Raw genomic sequence first — 17,146 nt, forward strand, 5'->3', positions numbered from 1 at the left:
AGTTCATGACACCCTGGTCCAGAGCGAGCAGGACGGGAAGACTCTGTCTGCCATCAGAGTCCACTTCTCTAGCGCTCAAAGATCCTTTTCTAGGAATCAGAGAGGGCAGAAGAAGATGTGGTTCTGAAAATCTCAGTTTTCCCAGGACACTCAGAACAGCTTGTCCCCTAGAGGCAGAGGGGGACAAGACAGACGCTGCCAGAGAGGGCCTGAGGAACTTTGGGTCTAGGGAGACCTTCTCGGACAGACCCACACAGCAACCCTGAGGGGTTGCCCGACTGTCCTACTCCGAAGACAGTCGGGGGAAGATTGTTGTTGCACCTAATGGCTTGGGAGTCCATTACGATGGACAGTTGGGTGCTCCAAATAATATGCAGACGATACTCCATTCCGTTCGTTGCCCCACCCATCCAGTCAAAGTGCCTCCTGGATGTTCCACCCACTCAGAGGGAGGCCGCAGTGCACAAAATTTCAAAGCTGCTTTACAATTGGGCCATCGAACCGGTCCCCCCAGATCAGTCCAGATAAGGCGTTTACTCCAGGTTCTTTTTATTGCCAAAAAAGACGGGGGACCTCAGACCCATCTTGGACCTGTCAACCCTAAACCTGGCTGTAGCCAAGCAGAAATTCCAGATGGTCACCTTGCAGTCCATTCTTCCTTACCTCCGAGAATGCGACTGGATGTGCTCGATAGAGCTCCAGGACGCTTACTACCACATCAAAATTTGCAGAAGCTCCAGGAGATTCCTTTGCTTCCAGCAGGGAGCCAGTCATTTCCAGTTCAGAGCCCTTGGGTCTTCAATCTCACCACAGCCCTCAGGGTGTTTACCAAGGTTATGGCAGTCATAGCGGCTCACCTGAGACTTCAGGGAATTCAGGTGTTTCCTTACCTAGATGACTGGCTCCTTGCTGCTGCCACCAAGCATCTACTTTGCATGGCCAGAGACTCCTTCCTGCATCTTGCAGTTAATCTAGGGATTACTATCAACATCTCCAAGTCCAGCTTGAACCCGACATAGACCTTGGAATTCATAGGAGCATGTTTGGTTACTCTACTATTGCAAGTTTTTCTCACTCTGGGCAGGGTCCAGAACCTACGGGCCCATGTGTCAGTGATCCTCTGCCCTAGGACGCTGATGGCAGGCGATGTTCTCTGAGCCCTAGGCTCCATGGCTGCAGCAATTTCAATTCTTCCATGTGCGCGCCTTCACATGAGGATGCTTCAGTGGACCCTGGCAGTTCAGTCATCTTGGTTAGACCTCCCCATGGACTACCCTATATGGATCAGCAAAGCCTGCAAGATTTCTCTCCTTTGGTAGCTCCAATCACTGGAAATCTTGGCAGGTCATCCATTCTTAACAACCCCAGCCCAAGCCACAGTGACAACGGATGCCTCCCAGCTCAGGTGGGGGGGCACTTTTTGGGAAGGACGGTCCAAGGCACGTGGTCCCAGACCGAGACCAGATTGCATATCAATGTTCTGGAGATGAGGGCAGTGCTTTTAGCGTTGCAAGCCTTTCACACTGTTCTTCCCCCAGGGATGATTGCAGTTCAGTCATACAACAAGTCTGTTGTCTGGTACATCAACAAACAAGGAGGGACCAGATCTTACCCTCTCTGCTGCGAGGCCATGACAGTGTGGGAGTGGGCGATTTCCACCAGTTAGTTTCTGATTGCAACGCACATCCTGGGATGCTCCAACATTCTAGTGGACAGACTGAGTCGGGCTATTCTAATGCCATATAAGTGGTCTCTGAAATGGTCAGCAGTGGAGGAGATTTTCCTTGCGTGGGGTCACCCTTGCTGCAATCTCTTCGCATCTTCTTCCAAAGCGAAGTGCAGCAAGTTATTTGCTATGATCCACTCACCAGGGGACTCCCCCAGAGATGCTGTCATCCATGCTTGTCCTCCCGGGTTAATGTATGCCTATCCCCCGCTACCTTTCATCCCGAAGTTTCTTCAGAAAGCTTACCAATTGGGGTGCAAAGTGATCCTCATTGCCCCATTCTGGACTCGTCAGGTGTGGTTCCCCTTCCTCTGGTCTCATGCTCTAACTCCTCCACAGATTCTGGATCCATGCCCGGATCTCATCTCTCATCCCTCGGGCATCAGTCGGCCCAATATGGACAGCCCCAAGCTCCAGTTCCCTTGATCGCTAGGACTCCCGGTCTATCATCTTCAGTAAAGAGTATTCTGGTGGCATCCCACAAAGCTTCTACTAGGAAAGTTTATCGCAGCAAATGGAAACGCTTCTCTAATTGGGCTTCTCAGAGAAACCTAGATCCTTTTACAGCCCCGGTTCCTGTGGTATTGGAGTTTTTGTTCTATATTTTCAAACAAGGGGCTAGTTCCTCTACAGTGAAAGTACAACTGGCAGCCATATCTAATTTTCATGTCGGCGAAAATCTGAATGCTCTGGCCTCTTTGAGATTGTGCAAGGCCTTTCTAAAAGGTACTTTTCTTTTGCGTCCCCCAGTTAAGAATTCCGTCCCTCCTTGGGACCTTACCCTAGTTCTACAGGTGTTGGTGGCACCCCCATTTGAACAAGCAGCATCAGTAGATTTGAAATTCCTGTCCTGGAAGGCAGCTTTTCTAGTGGCCATTACCTCGGCTAGAAGGGTTTCTGAGATCAAAGCTTTGTCTGCCGTGCCCCCTTACTTGGTTTTTCATAAAGACAGGGTTTCACTTTGTACGAACCCTTCTTTCGTACTGAAAGTTGCTTCTGAATTTAATATTAACCAGATGATTAATCTGCCTGTGTTCTTTCCAAATTTCCAGAACAAGGGTGAATATAAGCTGCATTTGCTAGATGTTCATAGACAGCTTTGTTTCTATTTACACAGGACTAAACAATTCCATAAGTCTGACCAATTATTTGTGTCCTTTTCCAGACCCTTTTTGGGAAAGGCCATTTCCAAGGTCTCCTTAGCTAGATGGATTACACAATGTATACTGCAAGTCTATAGGGATAAAGGCCTTATCCCCACCTGGTCCTATTAAAGCTCATTCTACCAAATCTATGGCAACATCTGCTGCCTTTTGGTCTAGGGTTTCTCTTGATGATATCTGTGCAGCAGCGACGTGGGCAAGGTCACATACATTTATTTCTCATTATACGTTGGATTTGATCTCTAGAGGGAGAGCTTCCTTTGGCTCTGCGATGCTCAGGAATATCCTTATATGAGGGCCTCCCAGGAGTTGTGGTAGCTGGGGACTCTGTCCCACAGGTTTCAGATAAATGAAGTTAACTACTTCAGATAAAGAAGTTATGTACTTACCATAACGTTCCATCTGAGTAGTTATACTTCATTTTCTGCAACCGTCCTTCCCCCGAACTTGTTCTATGTTAGTGTTATTGAGTTGCTAATAGTTTGATTAGTGGCAAACTTGATCTGTGGGAAGGTAGGAGATGTGAGAGATTATGAGCTTGGAGCTTGGAGCAGATGCTTGATAAAATGTTGCCAGCTCGGATTCGATATGGATCCGAAGACCCACAGGTTGCAGAAAATGAAGTATAACTACTCAGATGGAATGTTATGGTGAGTGCATAACTTCTTTTTCACTTATGTAGGGGACTGGGTGATTCTTTTGGCACAATGCTGCTCTCCACTGGTGGATGGACAGAAGCATTTATGCACAGAGAGAAGTGCAGACATTAATGTACCATGGGCAGGAGTGCACATTTGTATGTTTTCAATCAGCAGATGCCCCACCCCTATATGTTTTGGGGAATAGAAAAAAAAACACAGCAACATAAGTGGGTGATATGCTGTTAAGATGCCTTGATTTCTTACTCCATCTCAAAGATGGTTTAATAGTTTCTCTACTGTACTCATGCATTGGCAGCCTTTGTTTAAGGGGTTAGCTCTCATAGATAGGTAAAAGGAAGGAGAGGCACCAGTCTACTGCAGATGGTCATCCTGGCAATAAGGATCAAAAAAGTTCAGAAACTAATAGCCAACATGTATTATGAATTCCTCAGCATAAGACCCACACCTGTCAGCCAAGGGAGGATGCATGCCAGTATACTCAAATACATCAGTGACCTGTTAATATTTAATCTACTTGCTGAAAGCTACTTGACTCTACATGAAGCTAATTAGCATGCAAAAGTCTTTTTTTTTTTTTTTTAATCAGAACTGATCAACCATTCCATCAGCTAATGGCAGCTATGCTCCACTACTCACAGAAGCAAAACAGTTCCATTTCCAAGTCAGATTAAACCTAAAGCCACATTCATGGTACTGCAATGCCATCAATCCCTTTAAGTTTCAGCTTTGCAACCACACTCCTCCCAGCACCCAAAGACTATGGTTTGCTGGAGGCTTCCCAAATGAGTCATAAGAATAGCTACACTAGAGAGCTAATTGCAAATATTTATGGCCAAAAATGTTACGACATTTGATAGTGTCCAAACTTCAGACTCACAGCTAATAGTTTTAATTTTGTTAGTGTTGTGCGAGTCCAAAAGTCAAGATGATAGTGTGACTCAGTGTCCAACCCAGTACCACAGTGGGCTGCAGCAGGATGACAATAATGGTACAATTCCCTTGATAAAACACATGAATTAGCCATCAGTTGCTCAAACCTAGTTCTGGCCAGCACTCTAATTTCCCCTGGCCAGCACTCTAACTTCCCAGTTTGCCAATTCATTCCTGGTTGCCAGCATCATAGGCAGAACACATGCTGTTGTGGCAATAGGCTGCTTAAATTCTCTGCCCTTTGTACACAGCACGCATAACTCTCACAATGACCAAGACTATAATATAAAAGGAGGCATAAATTCACACCCTGGCTCTGCCTACCATCTCAGTAGACTGCATATCCAGCTGTTCCCCAAACTCCAGACTCAAAATTTGAGATGTTATGACTACAGTCATTAACATCATCAGACTGTATGGCCTAGGAGACACAGATTATCACCATGCTTTGCCACCCTGTGGCAAGAACAACTGCTTTTCAGATCACAGGAGGTTACTAGGCTAATGGCTCAAGAGCCTCTTTAAGCCTAGCCATTCATGCCTTACCTTTCCCAATTATTAGTGCTCTATATATACCTACCCTTAGTGCTCTACAAACTACCCTTGTCTTTAAGGACCACAGGTGACAATTCATAGATGAATTTGCGATTTCCCATCCATTGGTCCAAACTGCATTTGAAAATGTTAAAGAAGAGCTGTTTCACATGAATGGAGAGTCGGTTCCAGAGAAAGGTAATTTCTGAGACACTTACCTCTCCCTCCAACGTGTTTTGTTTATGTCACAGACTTGGTTTAGATCCTTAGACTGGGTAATTCTAGTGCTATTTGGTTTCTGAATGTGTAGCAGATCTATCAGAGCTGGACTGGAGAATGCCTTTTAGTTTAGGCATCGATTGCCCTCCATACTCTGTAGGAGATTGAGTACAGGGACAGGGCTTTGAGGCAGTCGTCATAGGACATGTTATTTACACCCTGTATTCTTTTATTGAGGAATCTCCCCATCTGGCCTTTGATACCACACTGTCTTGATCGGTCTATGTTAAATCAGTGAAAACTCACTTCAACAAACGACATTTCATCGGAAATGCCCTTTATTGAATTACGCTCTTCTGGGGGGGGGGGGGGGCTGCACCCTCCCCCACTAACTATATATACCAACTCCAAGATCGCACTACAGTGAGGGAATGGCAAATTTTCCAATCTTCACTGTACTGCGATCTCAGTATGAACAGTTCAAACTGCATGTTCAATGTAAATGCACTGGAAATGCCATTTGCTGAACTGAATTTTTGATGAACTAATAGGGACCTGTCTTGACATTGCTTTTGCAAAGATCAAGATGACAGGGGGGTCTTAAAGGCTCAGATTTACATAATGGCTTCATGCCCTCTTCTATGGAAGGGTCTTTCATGCATCACTCTCCCCAGTACCTGGGTTTCAGGTAATCAGACTCTACTGCTTCCAAGCCTTCCAGGTCAAAGGAAGGAACGATTATCACCTTATATCACCATTACAGCCACTGGAGGCCACATATGCTACCACTGTCTCCCACATCTATCTCTAGGTCTGAAATGTCTGACATCACATTTGACAAGAATACAGCCAGAGTCTGTGGGGCCTGGATTCATACTGTGACTCCTTCACACCTACCTAGCAGAACTCGTATTTAGCCTTCTCACAGACCCTTGAAACTTGCTTTGAGATGTTCTAATGTAAGTTTCACCAAACCAACAGAATGGTCTAGCAGGCCCAGATTGGCACCCTAATCCTTTTTACTATATATGGGATGACAGTACCCAGTGCCATTCATTCTACACCCAGCATCAGAAAGAAAAGACACTTTCACCCTCTTATTAAAATCTCTTCACATTTGGGTGGCCCAGCTTCACATCCTGCGTGCCTCTCACCTACTCTGAAAGGACCTCATATTTTACTACCCCACTGCTGCAAGATTGGCTTCTGTGATGATCTAATGATGGCATGGATTAGACAGAGGCTGCAGGGCCTTACAGGCCCAGATTTCTTCTCTGGTCTTCTGGTACTGCCCCAAGGTTGAGTGCATATATCACTGCTCCTTCATCTCCCAGGTCTAGGTTAAAGATTATAGAGTGTAACTGAAAATGAAAATTCTGGGTGAATTGCAGTATGGCCTGCAGCCACTGCCCCTAGGAGAACTTGTACTACTGTCAACTGTGCTCAGCCTCTGATTTGAGACTGTATGACACCTGACTGCTATCCAAGATGGAGACTACACACTCTGGGAGGAGATTCTCAACTTTGCTACCTGCCACTGCCACTAGAAGGCATATACAGTGGATATAAAAAGTGTACACACCCCTGTTAAAATGGCAGTTTTTTGTGATATAAAAAAATGAGACCACAATAAATCATTTAAAAACTTTTCCTACGTTTATTGTGAGCTATAACCTGTAAAATTCAATTGAAAAACAAACAAATCTCTTAGGGGAAAAATATAAAAAATGTACAAATAAGCTGGTTGCATAAGTGTGCACCCCTTAAACTAATACTTTGTTGAAGCACTTTTGCTTTAATTACAACATTCAGTCTTCTTAGGCACACACCTGCCATCAATTAAAGAGACTCTGATTAACCCCAAATAAAGTTCAGCTGTCCTAGTAGTATTTTCCTGACATTTACTCAGTTTCCTGCTACAGCAAAAGCCATGGTTCACAGAGAGCTTACAAAGCATCAAAGGGATCTCATTGTTGAAAGGTATCAGTCAGGAGAAGGATACAAAAAAATTTCCACAGCATTGGATATACCACGGAACACAGTGAAGACAGTCATCAAAAAGTGGAGAAAATATGGGACAACAGTGACATTGCAAAGAACTGGACACACCTCCAGAATTGATAAAAAGACCTACAGCAACTCTGAAGGAGCTGCAGGAACTTCTGGCAAGTACTGGTTGTGTACTACATGTGAAAACAATCTCCCGTATTCTCCATATGGGGTAGGGTTGCAAGACAGAAGCCTTTTCTTACATAGAAAAACATGCAGGCCTGGCTACAATTTGCAAAACAATACCTCAAGTCTCCCAAAAGCATGTGGGAAAATGTTTTATGGTCTGATGAGACCAAGGTTAAACTTTTTGACCACAATTCCAAAAGGTATGTTTGGCGCAAAAACATCACTTCGCATCACTAGAACACCATTTCCACAGCGAAGCATGGTGGTGACAGTATTATGCTTTGTGGTTGCTTTATTCAGCTTAAACTGGTGCTTTAGTCAATGTGGAGGGAATTATGAACAGCTCCAAATACCAGTCACTTTTGCCCCAAAACCTTCAGGCATCTGCTAGAAAGCTGAAGATGAAGACGAATTTCACCTTTCAGCACAGCAGTGACCCCAAGCATACATCCAGATCAACAAAAGAATGGCTTTCACCAGAAGAAAATTAAAGTTTTGGAATGGCCCAGCCAGAGCCCAGACCTAAATCCAATATAAAATCTGTGGAGTGATCTGAAGAGGGCTGTGCACAAGAGATGCCCTCGCAATCTGTCAGATTTGGAGCAGTTTTGCAAGGAAGAGTGGGCAAATATTACCAAGTCAAGATGTGCCATGCTGATAGACTCCTTCCCAAGAAGACTGAATGCTGTAATTAAATCAATTGGTGCTTCAACAAAGTATTAGTTTAAGGGTGTGCACACTTATGCAACCAGCTTATTGTAAGTTTTTTATTTTTTTTATATTTTCCCCTAACAGATTTGTTTGGTTTTCAATTGAATTGTACAGGTTATAGATCACATTAAAGGTGGGAAAAGTTTTGAAATGATTTATTGTGGCCTCATTTTTTTATATCACAAAAAAACAGGCATTTTAACAGGGGTGTGTACACTTTTTATATCCACTGTATTCTGCTCTCTGTACCCAGTTCCAGGTCTAAGATAGTGTGATGCTTGTATCACTGAGACTACATGGTGCGTGAGGTTCAGATGCAACCCTGCCACTGCTCCAACATGTATACTGCCAGCCAACACAACTGAATCATGGTTTGGGATACTCTGATGCTACTGCACTCCAGCATCTACAATGTAAGAGGTTCCATTATGACTGGTTCCCTATTACAGGTGTGAGAAGTCTGTATCTTGCCCCAAATGTGCCTAGTCATATACTCAGAATAGTCCAGTGGTGCTGTGGTTAAGACAGAGGCACAAGAATCTGGAAGGCCCAGATCCAAACCATATGGTTCAGTGGCTCAAAGGGCTAAGGCAGTTAGCTTGTGGGATGGTGTTTAGGGTTCTAATCCAGAGGTGACCTGCGTCTGCCATACAAGGCCATCTCAAACCCAGCCATGATGGAGATGCTGCATATCTGCAAATCAAACACACGTAAGGCCTCAACCTGGTTTGTGACATTAATGAAACTTGTTGGCGGGATAGATTTGTGTCCCAAAGACTCCCCCACCTGTGGAATAGACTCCCTCTCCATGTCAGAGTACCTCACTACCCTCTTTAAGAGTAACCTGGATGACTGGATGAGAAACAGAAAATACACCCCTGGGATCCCAACTGTGTCTCTGTTGGACAGTCGAAACAGGTGCTGACTTTGTGGGAACATGGGCAAAATTCTTGGCTAGGCTTATAAAGGTCTCCAGGCCAATAGGTTAGTATCATCCTATGAACATATACCACTGCCCCGAAAGGAATGCATATACCACAGCTTCTGCACTCACTGCTCAATTTGTAACTGGCCATCCCTATTGTTGTCATCATTACTGAGACAGTAGGGGCTGGGAAGCCAAGATTCACACCACAGCTATGAACTTCAACCCCAGGGAAGGCCAGATAACACTGTCTCTCCCTAGCACTTAGACCAATGTTCATGATGATCAGGCAGGCCCAAACTTTCACCCTGGCTCTCCACCAGCAACTCTCCATTGAATGAAAATGATGTGGAGGTTCATCCGTACTCAGATCCAGATGGAAGTCTTGCCAGCCCCCTCTGCCTCAGGAGGGGGAGCTCGCTTCCTTTTTTCCAGCCGATATCTCCTTCTCCGATCTGTCCATCAGGTTTGGAGTAGTCGGATCCGAGGATGGCTTTAGTCAGGGGGTCGGTGGCGACAGTACCTGCTTCCTCAATGCCAACAGCTGCCTGGAGCATGTCGGATCTGACCAGCTTGGATCCATGCCACTCTCGGAGCCGGAGCTTGGGTGTCGGATCCAAGGGAGTGGAACATTTTTTCATCAGCTTCACATTTGTCAGGCCAAGTTCCCTCTCTTGGAGCTCTATCCACTTTAGGCCCGGCTTCTATTCTCTCGTTGGACCCGGGGAGACCTGCCTCCTTATTGGTTTCTCAGGAGGTTCGCTCTCCTTCAGCATTCAGCATGGTAGAAATGGTTCTCTCCACTGGATCGAGACCCCTGACTGGCCCCTTGCACTCCACCCAGAACCCCTTGCCTCTTTCTACGGTCCCCATCATTTTACCAGAGGGACACCCCATGCTCGAGGAGCCCCAGATGGTTCCTCCTGAGGAACAAGTGGCTTGCAAGTTCCCTCCAGAGAGCCTTACTGGAGAGGTGCCTCACAAGCATACGTGCAAGAGGAGGCACTTGGACTCCCCCGAGTCCCTCACCGAGGATATGGACTTGGATGATGGAGAATGTTCCCCTAGGTCACCTCCCAAGAATGTCTTCTTTGGAGACATCATGGAAATCCTACGCCAACGGGGAGGTTGGTCTTCCCCCAAACCTTCCGATGAGTCCGTGTTCCTGGAGGCTTTCAGCATGGGTCCATCTACCTCTTAGGTGTCCCCTCCCATGGATCCTTTGGTGGACCTGGTCACCTCGCGGGCATGGAAGGAGCCTGACACCATGGAACCAATTCTAAAAAGACCCGAGAAAATGTTGAGTCCTCCCACAGACAGGCCAGCATGGAACAAGGGCGCCCCCATAGACGCTATGGTGGAAGCAGCAGCCACAAAGAAGGAACTTGACCAGTAGAGTTCCTCGGTTCATCCTCCTGACCGAGAGTCATGGATGATGGACTGCCTAGGGAAGCGGGTTTCCTCTTCAGCTACCTTTTCTATTAGGGAGCTGAACTACCTGGCCCATGTCACCAGACTCCAATGAGACCTGGTAAAGGAGCTAGAGGAGTCTCCCCCTAAGTCCATATTGCAGGAGGACAGGGTCTTGTTCTCCGCAAGGATGGTCACTTTTAAAGCAGTCTCCAACATGTCCATGCGACTCCTTTCACATGCTACTGAAGGAGCGGCTAGGACAGCTGGGTCTGGTGTGTCCATGAGGCGCAATGCCTGGCTCAGATTATGTCAATTCTCGGTACCTTTCAAGGCGTCCTTTGCCAATGCCCCTTCTGACGGCTCTACTCTCATTGGTAAGACCATCAAAGAGATGTTAGTCCAGAGTGAGAAGGATGGGAAGACACTGTCTGCCATTGGGATCTGCTTCTCGAACCCTCAAAGGTCCTTTTTTCAAAAACAGAGAGGGCAAAAGAAGATGTGATTCTGGAATTCACAGTATTCCCGGGACACTCAGGGCTCTTCTTCCCCCAGAGGCAGAGGGAGACAGAATGGATGCCGGCCCAGAGGCAGAGGGGGGTCCAAGGAATTTTGGGTCTTAAACCTTTTACAGACAGACCCAGGCAGCAACCCTGAGGGGTGGACCGACTGCTCTACTCTGGAGGCAGTCGGGGACGATTGTGCTTGCACCTAGCTGTATGGGAGTCCATAACATCAGACTGCTGAGTGCTTCAGATCATATTCATAGGATAATCTTATCCCCTTTTTGGGTTCCCCCAAATCTCCCAAACACCTCCTGGATGTACCACCCATACAAAGGGACGCAGCAGCACAGGAAATTTCCAAGTTGCAAAAAAAGAGCCATCAAAACCGTCCCCCCAGATCAGTCCGGATCGGGCTTCTACTCCAGGTTCTTTTGGTGCCAAAGAAAACTGGGGACTTGAGATCTATTCTGGACCTTTCTACCCTGAACTTGTCAGTTGCCAAAGAGAAATTCTGGATGGTCACACTACAGTCCATCATGCCGTACCTGCAAGAGAGCGACTGGATGTACTCGTTAGACCTCCAGGATGCTTACTATCACATAAAGATGCACAGAAGCTCCAGGAGGTTCCCCCACTTCCAGGTAGGAGTCAATCATTACCAATTTCAAGCCCTACCCTTTGGTCTCACCACAGCCCCAAGGGTGTTCACCAAAGTGATGGCGTTGGTAGCGGCTCACTTGAGGCTTCAGGGGATTCAGGTCTATCCGTACCTAGACGATTGGCTCCTCACTGCTCCCACCAGACGTCTACTCTCCCAAACCAGGGATTATTTCTTGACCCTTGCCCTGCGTTTGGGGATCACAATCATTACACCCAAATCACTCCTAGATCCTGTACAGGTGATAGACTACATTGGCACCAGGATAGATACTTTACAGTGCAAAATCTTCCTGACCTCAGAGAGAGTACAAAACCTGAGGATGCATATCTCCCTGATCTACCATTCTCATCTCCCAATGGCGGAATCGGTGTTGAGGGCCTTAGGCTCGATGGCAGTAACCATAACTCTTCTCTCATGTGCCCAGTTACACATGAGAATTCTACAGTGGACTCTAGCAGTACAATGGTCCCTGTTGGAACTGCCATTGGCATATCCAATTCAACTCAGTTGAGTCTGTTGGTCATCCCTCATATGGTGGATGTGTCCTCCAGACATTTTGGAGGGATGACCCTTTGTTCCAGCCCTGGCCCAAGCCACAGTGACCACAGACGCCTCCCAACTAGGGTGGGGGGACATTGTTTGGGCAGGACAGTCCAAGGCCTGTGGTCCCCTGTAGAGACCAGCTTGCACATTAATGTCCTAGAGATGAGGGCAGTCCTTTCCAGTTTTGCAGGCCCTTCATGCCTTTCTTCCTCTGGGAATGATTGCAATTCAGTCAGACAACACGTCAGTGGTTTGGTATATCAACAAACAGGGAAGGACCAGATCTTACCCCCTTTGTTGCAAGGCCATGAGAGTGTGGGAATGGAAATCTCCAGTGGTTGTTTTCTCATCGCAATGCAAATTCCAGGATGGTCCAACATCCTAGCGGACAGGCTAAGTCAGACTATTCTGATGCCTTACGAGTGGTCTCTGAATCTTTCAGTAGCGGAACAGATCTTCTGCGAGTGGGGTCATCCTTGCTGCGATCTCCTCACATCTCTCCTTCCAACGCAAAGTGTAGCGAGTTTTTCACTCTGAACCCCCTGCCAGGGGAGTACCCCAGATATGCTCTAGTTCATGCATGGCCTCACGGTCTTCTGCATGCTTACCCTCCACTACCTCTTATCCCGAGGTTTCTTCAGAAAGCTCGTCGACTGGGGAGCAAAGTTATCCTCATTGCCCCATTTTGGGCTCGCCAGGTATAGTTTCCCTTCCTTTGGTCTCACCTTCTGGCTCTGTCTTGGATCCTGGATCTCATTCTGGATCTGATTTCACACCCTTCGGTGGTTCCTCATCCAAATCTGGACAGTTTGAAGCTCACAGCTTGGCTGCTCCAGTTCCCATGATTGCTAGGATTCCTGGACTATCTTCTTCAGTTAGATCTATTTTGGTGGCTGTTCATACATCTTTGACCAGGAAGGTTTATCGCAGCAAGTGGAAACGTTTTTCCTTTTGGACCCCTCAAAGGAGTTTAGACCCCTTCACGGCTCCTATTTCCACCATTCTTGATTTTCTAGCTGATATTTTTCAGCACGGAACTAGTTCTTCTACTGTCAAGGTTTAGTTGGCTGCCATTTCTCATTTTCATGTGGGCGAGAATTCTGCCTCTTTAGCTTCCTCCAGACTATGTAAAGCCTTTATTAAAGGTACCTTCTTGTTACGCCCCCCCCGGTCAAGGATCCTGTTCCCCCATGGGACCTTACTATGGTTCTTCAAGCTTTGGTCACTCCGCCTTTCGAGCCTCCTGTAACAGTAGATCTGAAATAGTTATCTTGGAAAACAGCCTTTCTGTTGGCTATTACCTCTGCCAAATGGGTTTCAGAGCTGCAGGCCTTGTCCATCAAAGTTCCTTATATGATTTTTTACAGAGATGGGGTTTCCCTTTGGACCAATCCATCCTTTCTTCCTAAGGTGGGGTCACCAGTCAATATCAATCAGACCATCAGTTTGCCTGTGTTATTTCCTAATTTTACTAACAAGATGGAATACAAACTCTGTCTGCTGGATGTTCATAAGCAGTTACGATTCTATTTACACAGGACAAAAAATTTCTGTAAATCTGATCAATTGTTTGTATCCTTCTATAAACCCTTTTTGGGGAAACTTATCTCCAAAGTCACTATTGCCAGATGGATTTCTTCATGGATCCTTCAGGTCTATAAGGACATAAGCATTTCTCCTTCGGGTCAGGTGAGAGCTCATTCCATTAGATCGATGGCTACGTCTGCAGCTTTTTGGTCTAAAATGTCTTTGGATGATCTTTGTTCTGCAGCTACTTGGTCCTCATCTCATACATTTATTTCTCATTACAAGTTGGATTTGACTTCCAAAAGGAGAGCATCCTTTGGTTCCACGGTGCTCCAGAATATCCTTCCATGAGGGCCTCCCAGGAGTTTAGTAGCTGGGGACTCTGTCCCACAGGTTGAAGACCAAATGAAGTAAACTACTTCAGATAAAGAAGTTATGTACTCACCATAACTTTCCATCTGAGTAGTTCTACTTCATTTGTCTTCAACCGTCCCTTCCTCCTTCCCCTGGACCATGGTATATGAACAGTCTACAGGCTGCAGTTATAGGTCACAAGTATTATTTCAGGTTGGGTTATCAGTACAAGGTTCTGCAAACTCGATCTGGGGGTTGGAAGGTAGTGGACGTGTATTATGGGTAAGGGGAGGAGCTTGGAGCTCAGAGCAGATGCTAGTAAAGTTGCCGGCTCAGATCCGATATGGATCTGGTATCCCACAGGTTGAAGGCAAATGAAGTAGAACTACTCAGATGGAATGTTATGGTGAGTACATAACTTCTTTTTACTTAAACAACTTCCCTACCTTCTTACTTTGTAGTACTTGCTACCAGAAAAAAATCAGTCACTGCTCTTTCAAAATTTATTTTGTTTTCCCATTCTGCCTTTTCCCTTGTAACACACTTTAGTATGTTACTTCATCTCTCCATACAATTCATCCACTGACCACCCCAGTCTTCGATCCTTGTGCATTTTACATTGTTTTACTTTGTATTTTATTTCATTAGGGATGCAAGATTTCTCTTCCTCTATGGTTTGGTATCCTTTTTATTTAACTCCCCTAAACTTTCTCTGTAAAGGTACTCAATAGCTGTTCTGCTCCCTTGTATGCCTACCTATACTTATCTTTATCAGTCATCCAGCTTTTCATAGTCAGACATCATATAATCCAGATTCTCTAGTGTCTATGCCCTCTCTTGTCTCGTTTTTCTAGCTACTGCAAACCGTAATACTGTTTGGTCAATAACAGCCAGCATACCTGATCCAAAGAACCTTTACTTCATTCTTGCCTGAAGAGAGCAGCATGCCAGAATCTGCCTTTCTGTTTCAGCCACCATCTTTTACACAAAGCTTTATAAATGGAATACCGCAAGCAGTTTTTTTACTGCATACCATGAAAAAGATATTCCAACCTGTATATGGAAGGCTGATATCTCCCATCTTAATCCAGTCTTTTCCCTGTCCATTCCGTGTCTCTATTCCCAACTACGTCATCACACATCTGCTAAGGGATCTATGAGGATACTACTGTATCAACCATCCCCATTTGCTTCATGCAGTTCTGCCATAATGATTACTATTGATTCATTGCCATCCTCTTCCTTCACTTGATGACCCAGCCTTCTTCCTTACTTTCTCCATCTTCCGTACCCTATATCACCCCCTCTAAACATTCCCTCATGTAGATTGCAGTCCCTTCATTGTTGCATACCTAACACACTAAACCCAAATCCCTAATTTCAACAGTTAACATCTTTGTTACCCAAATCAGGACTGCTTGATTCAAAAGTAGCATTGTTTCCAGCTCAGCTATCTTCCCACCAAAGCCTCCATACTGACATAATTATAGGGGTCTGGATGGAGAGATGACAAGTCAGCAAGCTAAGGAGCATAGTATTGATGCAATTGAATTCATCCTCAAGTATTGGTGAATACCTTCATGAGGTGGACCCTGTTTTTCACAAAATCTCACCAAGATTACACAGATATATAGACTGTATTTATATAGCATATATCATGGAGAGAAGTAGGTTAAAAATTAAAAAAAGATAGCTGGGTGCACAAGACCCAAGGTAAAAAAGTGCCCAGTCCTGGTAGGCACACTGGTGCCAGGACTCAAAAAAATTACAGTGTAGAATCCTCAAAGTATGGAAAACTTCCTACAATGGGGTCAAGCCAGGCCCAGGGGGAGGATGTCCCCCCTGTTGTAGAAGGAAGTAGCAGTCCACAAAAATCACAAAAACTGATAGGCCAAAGAAGAGCCATAAAGATGATAAACTGTGGACTATTGAGGATAAGAAAGAAATTATGTATTGTTACTATTATGCAGAAAGCTCAGAATTTCCAGACACAAGATATATAAAATGATTGAGAGAAATTAGAGGAGAAATACTTCCATAAGAAAAACTGTCAGAAGCTTCAAATAAAAATTTGTATTCATTAGTGCAACATTTTTGTGAAAAACAGTATATAGAGCAAGAAACATTGATCTGTTTGGAAAAAGAAGCATCTGAGGAAGTGCAAAAATATAAACAACAAAACCTAGAGATTTTTGAAAAGTATAAAAAAGAAATATGGACACGGGAAAGACAGATTTGATATGGTGCAATATCTATGCAAAAGAGAAAGCCAAATTAATCAATATAAAGAAGGCAGCCCCAAAGATATTTGAAGAGAAATACAGGCAAATGCATCCAGATATGGAAAATTTCACAAAAATAACATTACAAAGTGGGAATGTAGAAAAGAAGATTAGTAAAGTAGAAGTTTAAAAATAATAGAAGCTGAAGTTATGGAGTGCCTCCGAAGTGAAGGATTTAGTGTAGAAGGTCTAACACAGGTTACATCACAGCATGATGGAGCGAGTCCCCAAATTAAGGAGAAACAGGAAGATCAGGAGACATCTGAAGAAGAAATGCGGACATGGGAAAGAAAAAGAGAATGTTATGTTGTCCTGTCTCGCTGTAATTCTTGCTGGTTGGGTTTGGAGCCATTCATGGCTCCAACTAGGTCGAATACTAAAGCTCGAGAGCTTCCACTGGCTCAAGGCTAAGCCCTATCTCATGATGCTCTGGACCACATCCCCAAATGTCATTTGCCACTCAAGCGATGGAGAAGTATTCCTGCTGGCTCGTTGGCTAAGTGTAGGTTTTTTCAGTCTATTTTCTCTCTTTATACTCCCTTTATCTTTCTAGAGTGTTAGTTTTTGTGTTGTCTGCATTAGGTTGCCATAGTTAGTTAGAAATCCCCTTCCCAACCCGGTGAGAGTTTCTGTTTAACTTAGAGGGCTCTCGCAGCCCATTTAAGTTAGAGTGCCATTTCCCCCGCATTTTCCTTGTCTTGTTTGTGTAGAAGTTAAAATCCATTTAAGTTAGAGGATGATTCTTCTTTCTTCCTTACTGCTTCTTGTCAATTTTTATATTAAAAAAGGTAGTTTCCCCTTTATAGTTGTTTGCT

The sequence above is a fragment of the Protopterus annectens genome, chromosome 2.part0, assembly GCF_019279795.1.
Source record: "Protopterus annectens isolate FY-2018-M chromosome 2.part0, PAN1.0, whole genome shotgun sequence".
Lineage (NCBI taxonomy): Eukaryota > Metazoa > Chordata > Ceratodontiformes > Protopteridae > Protopterus > Protopterus annectens.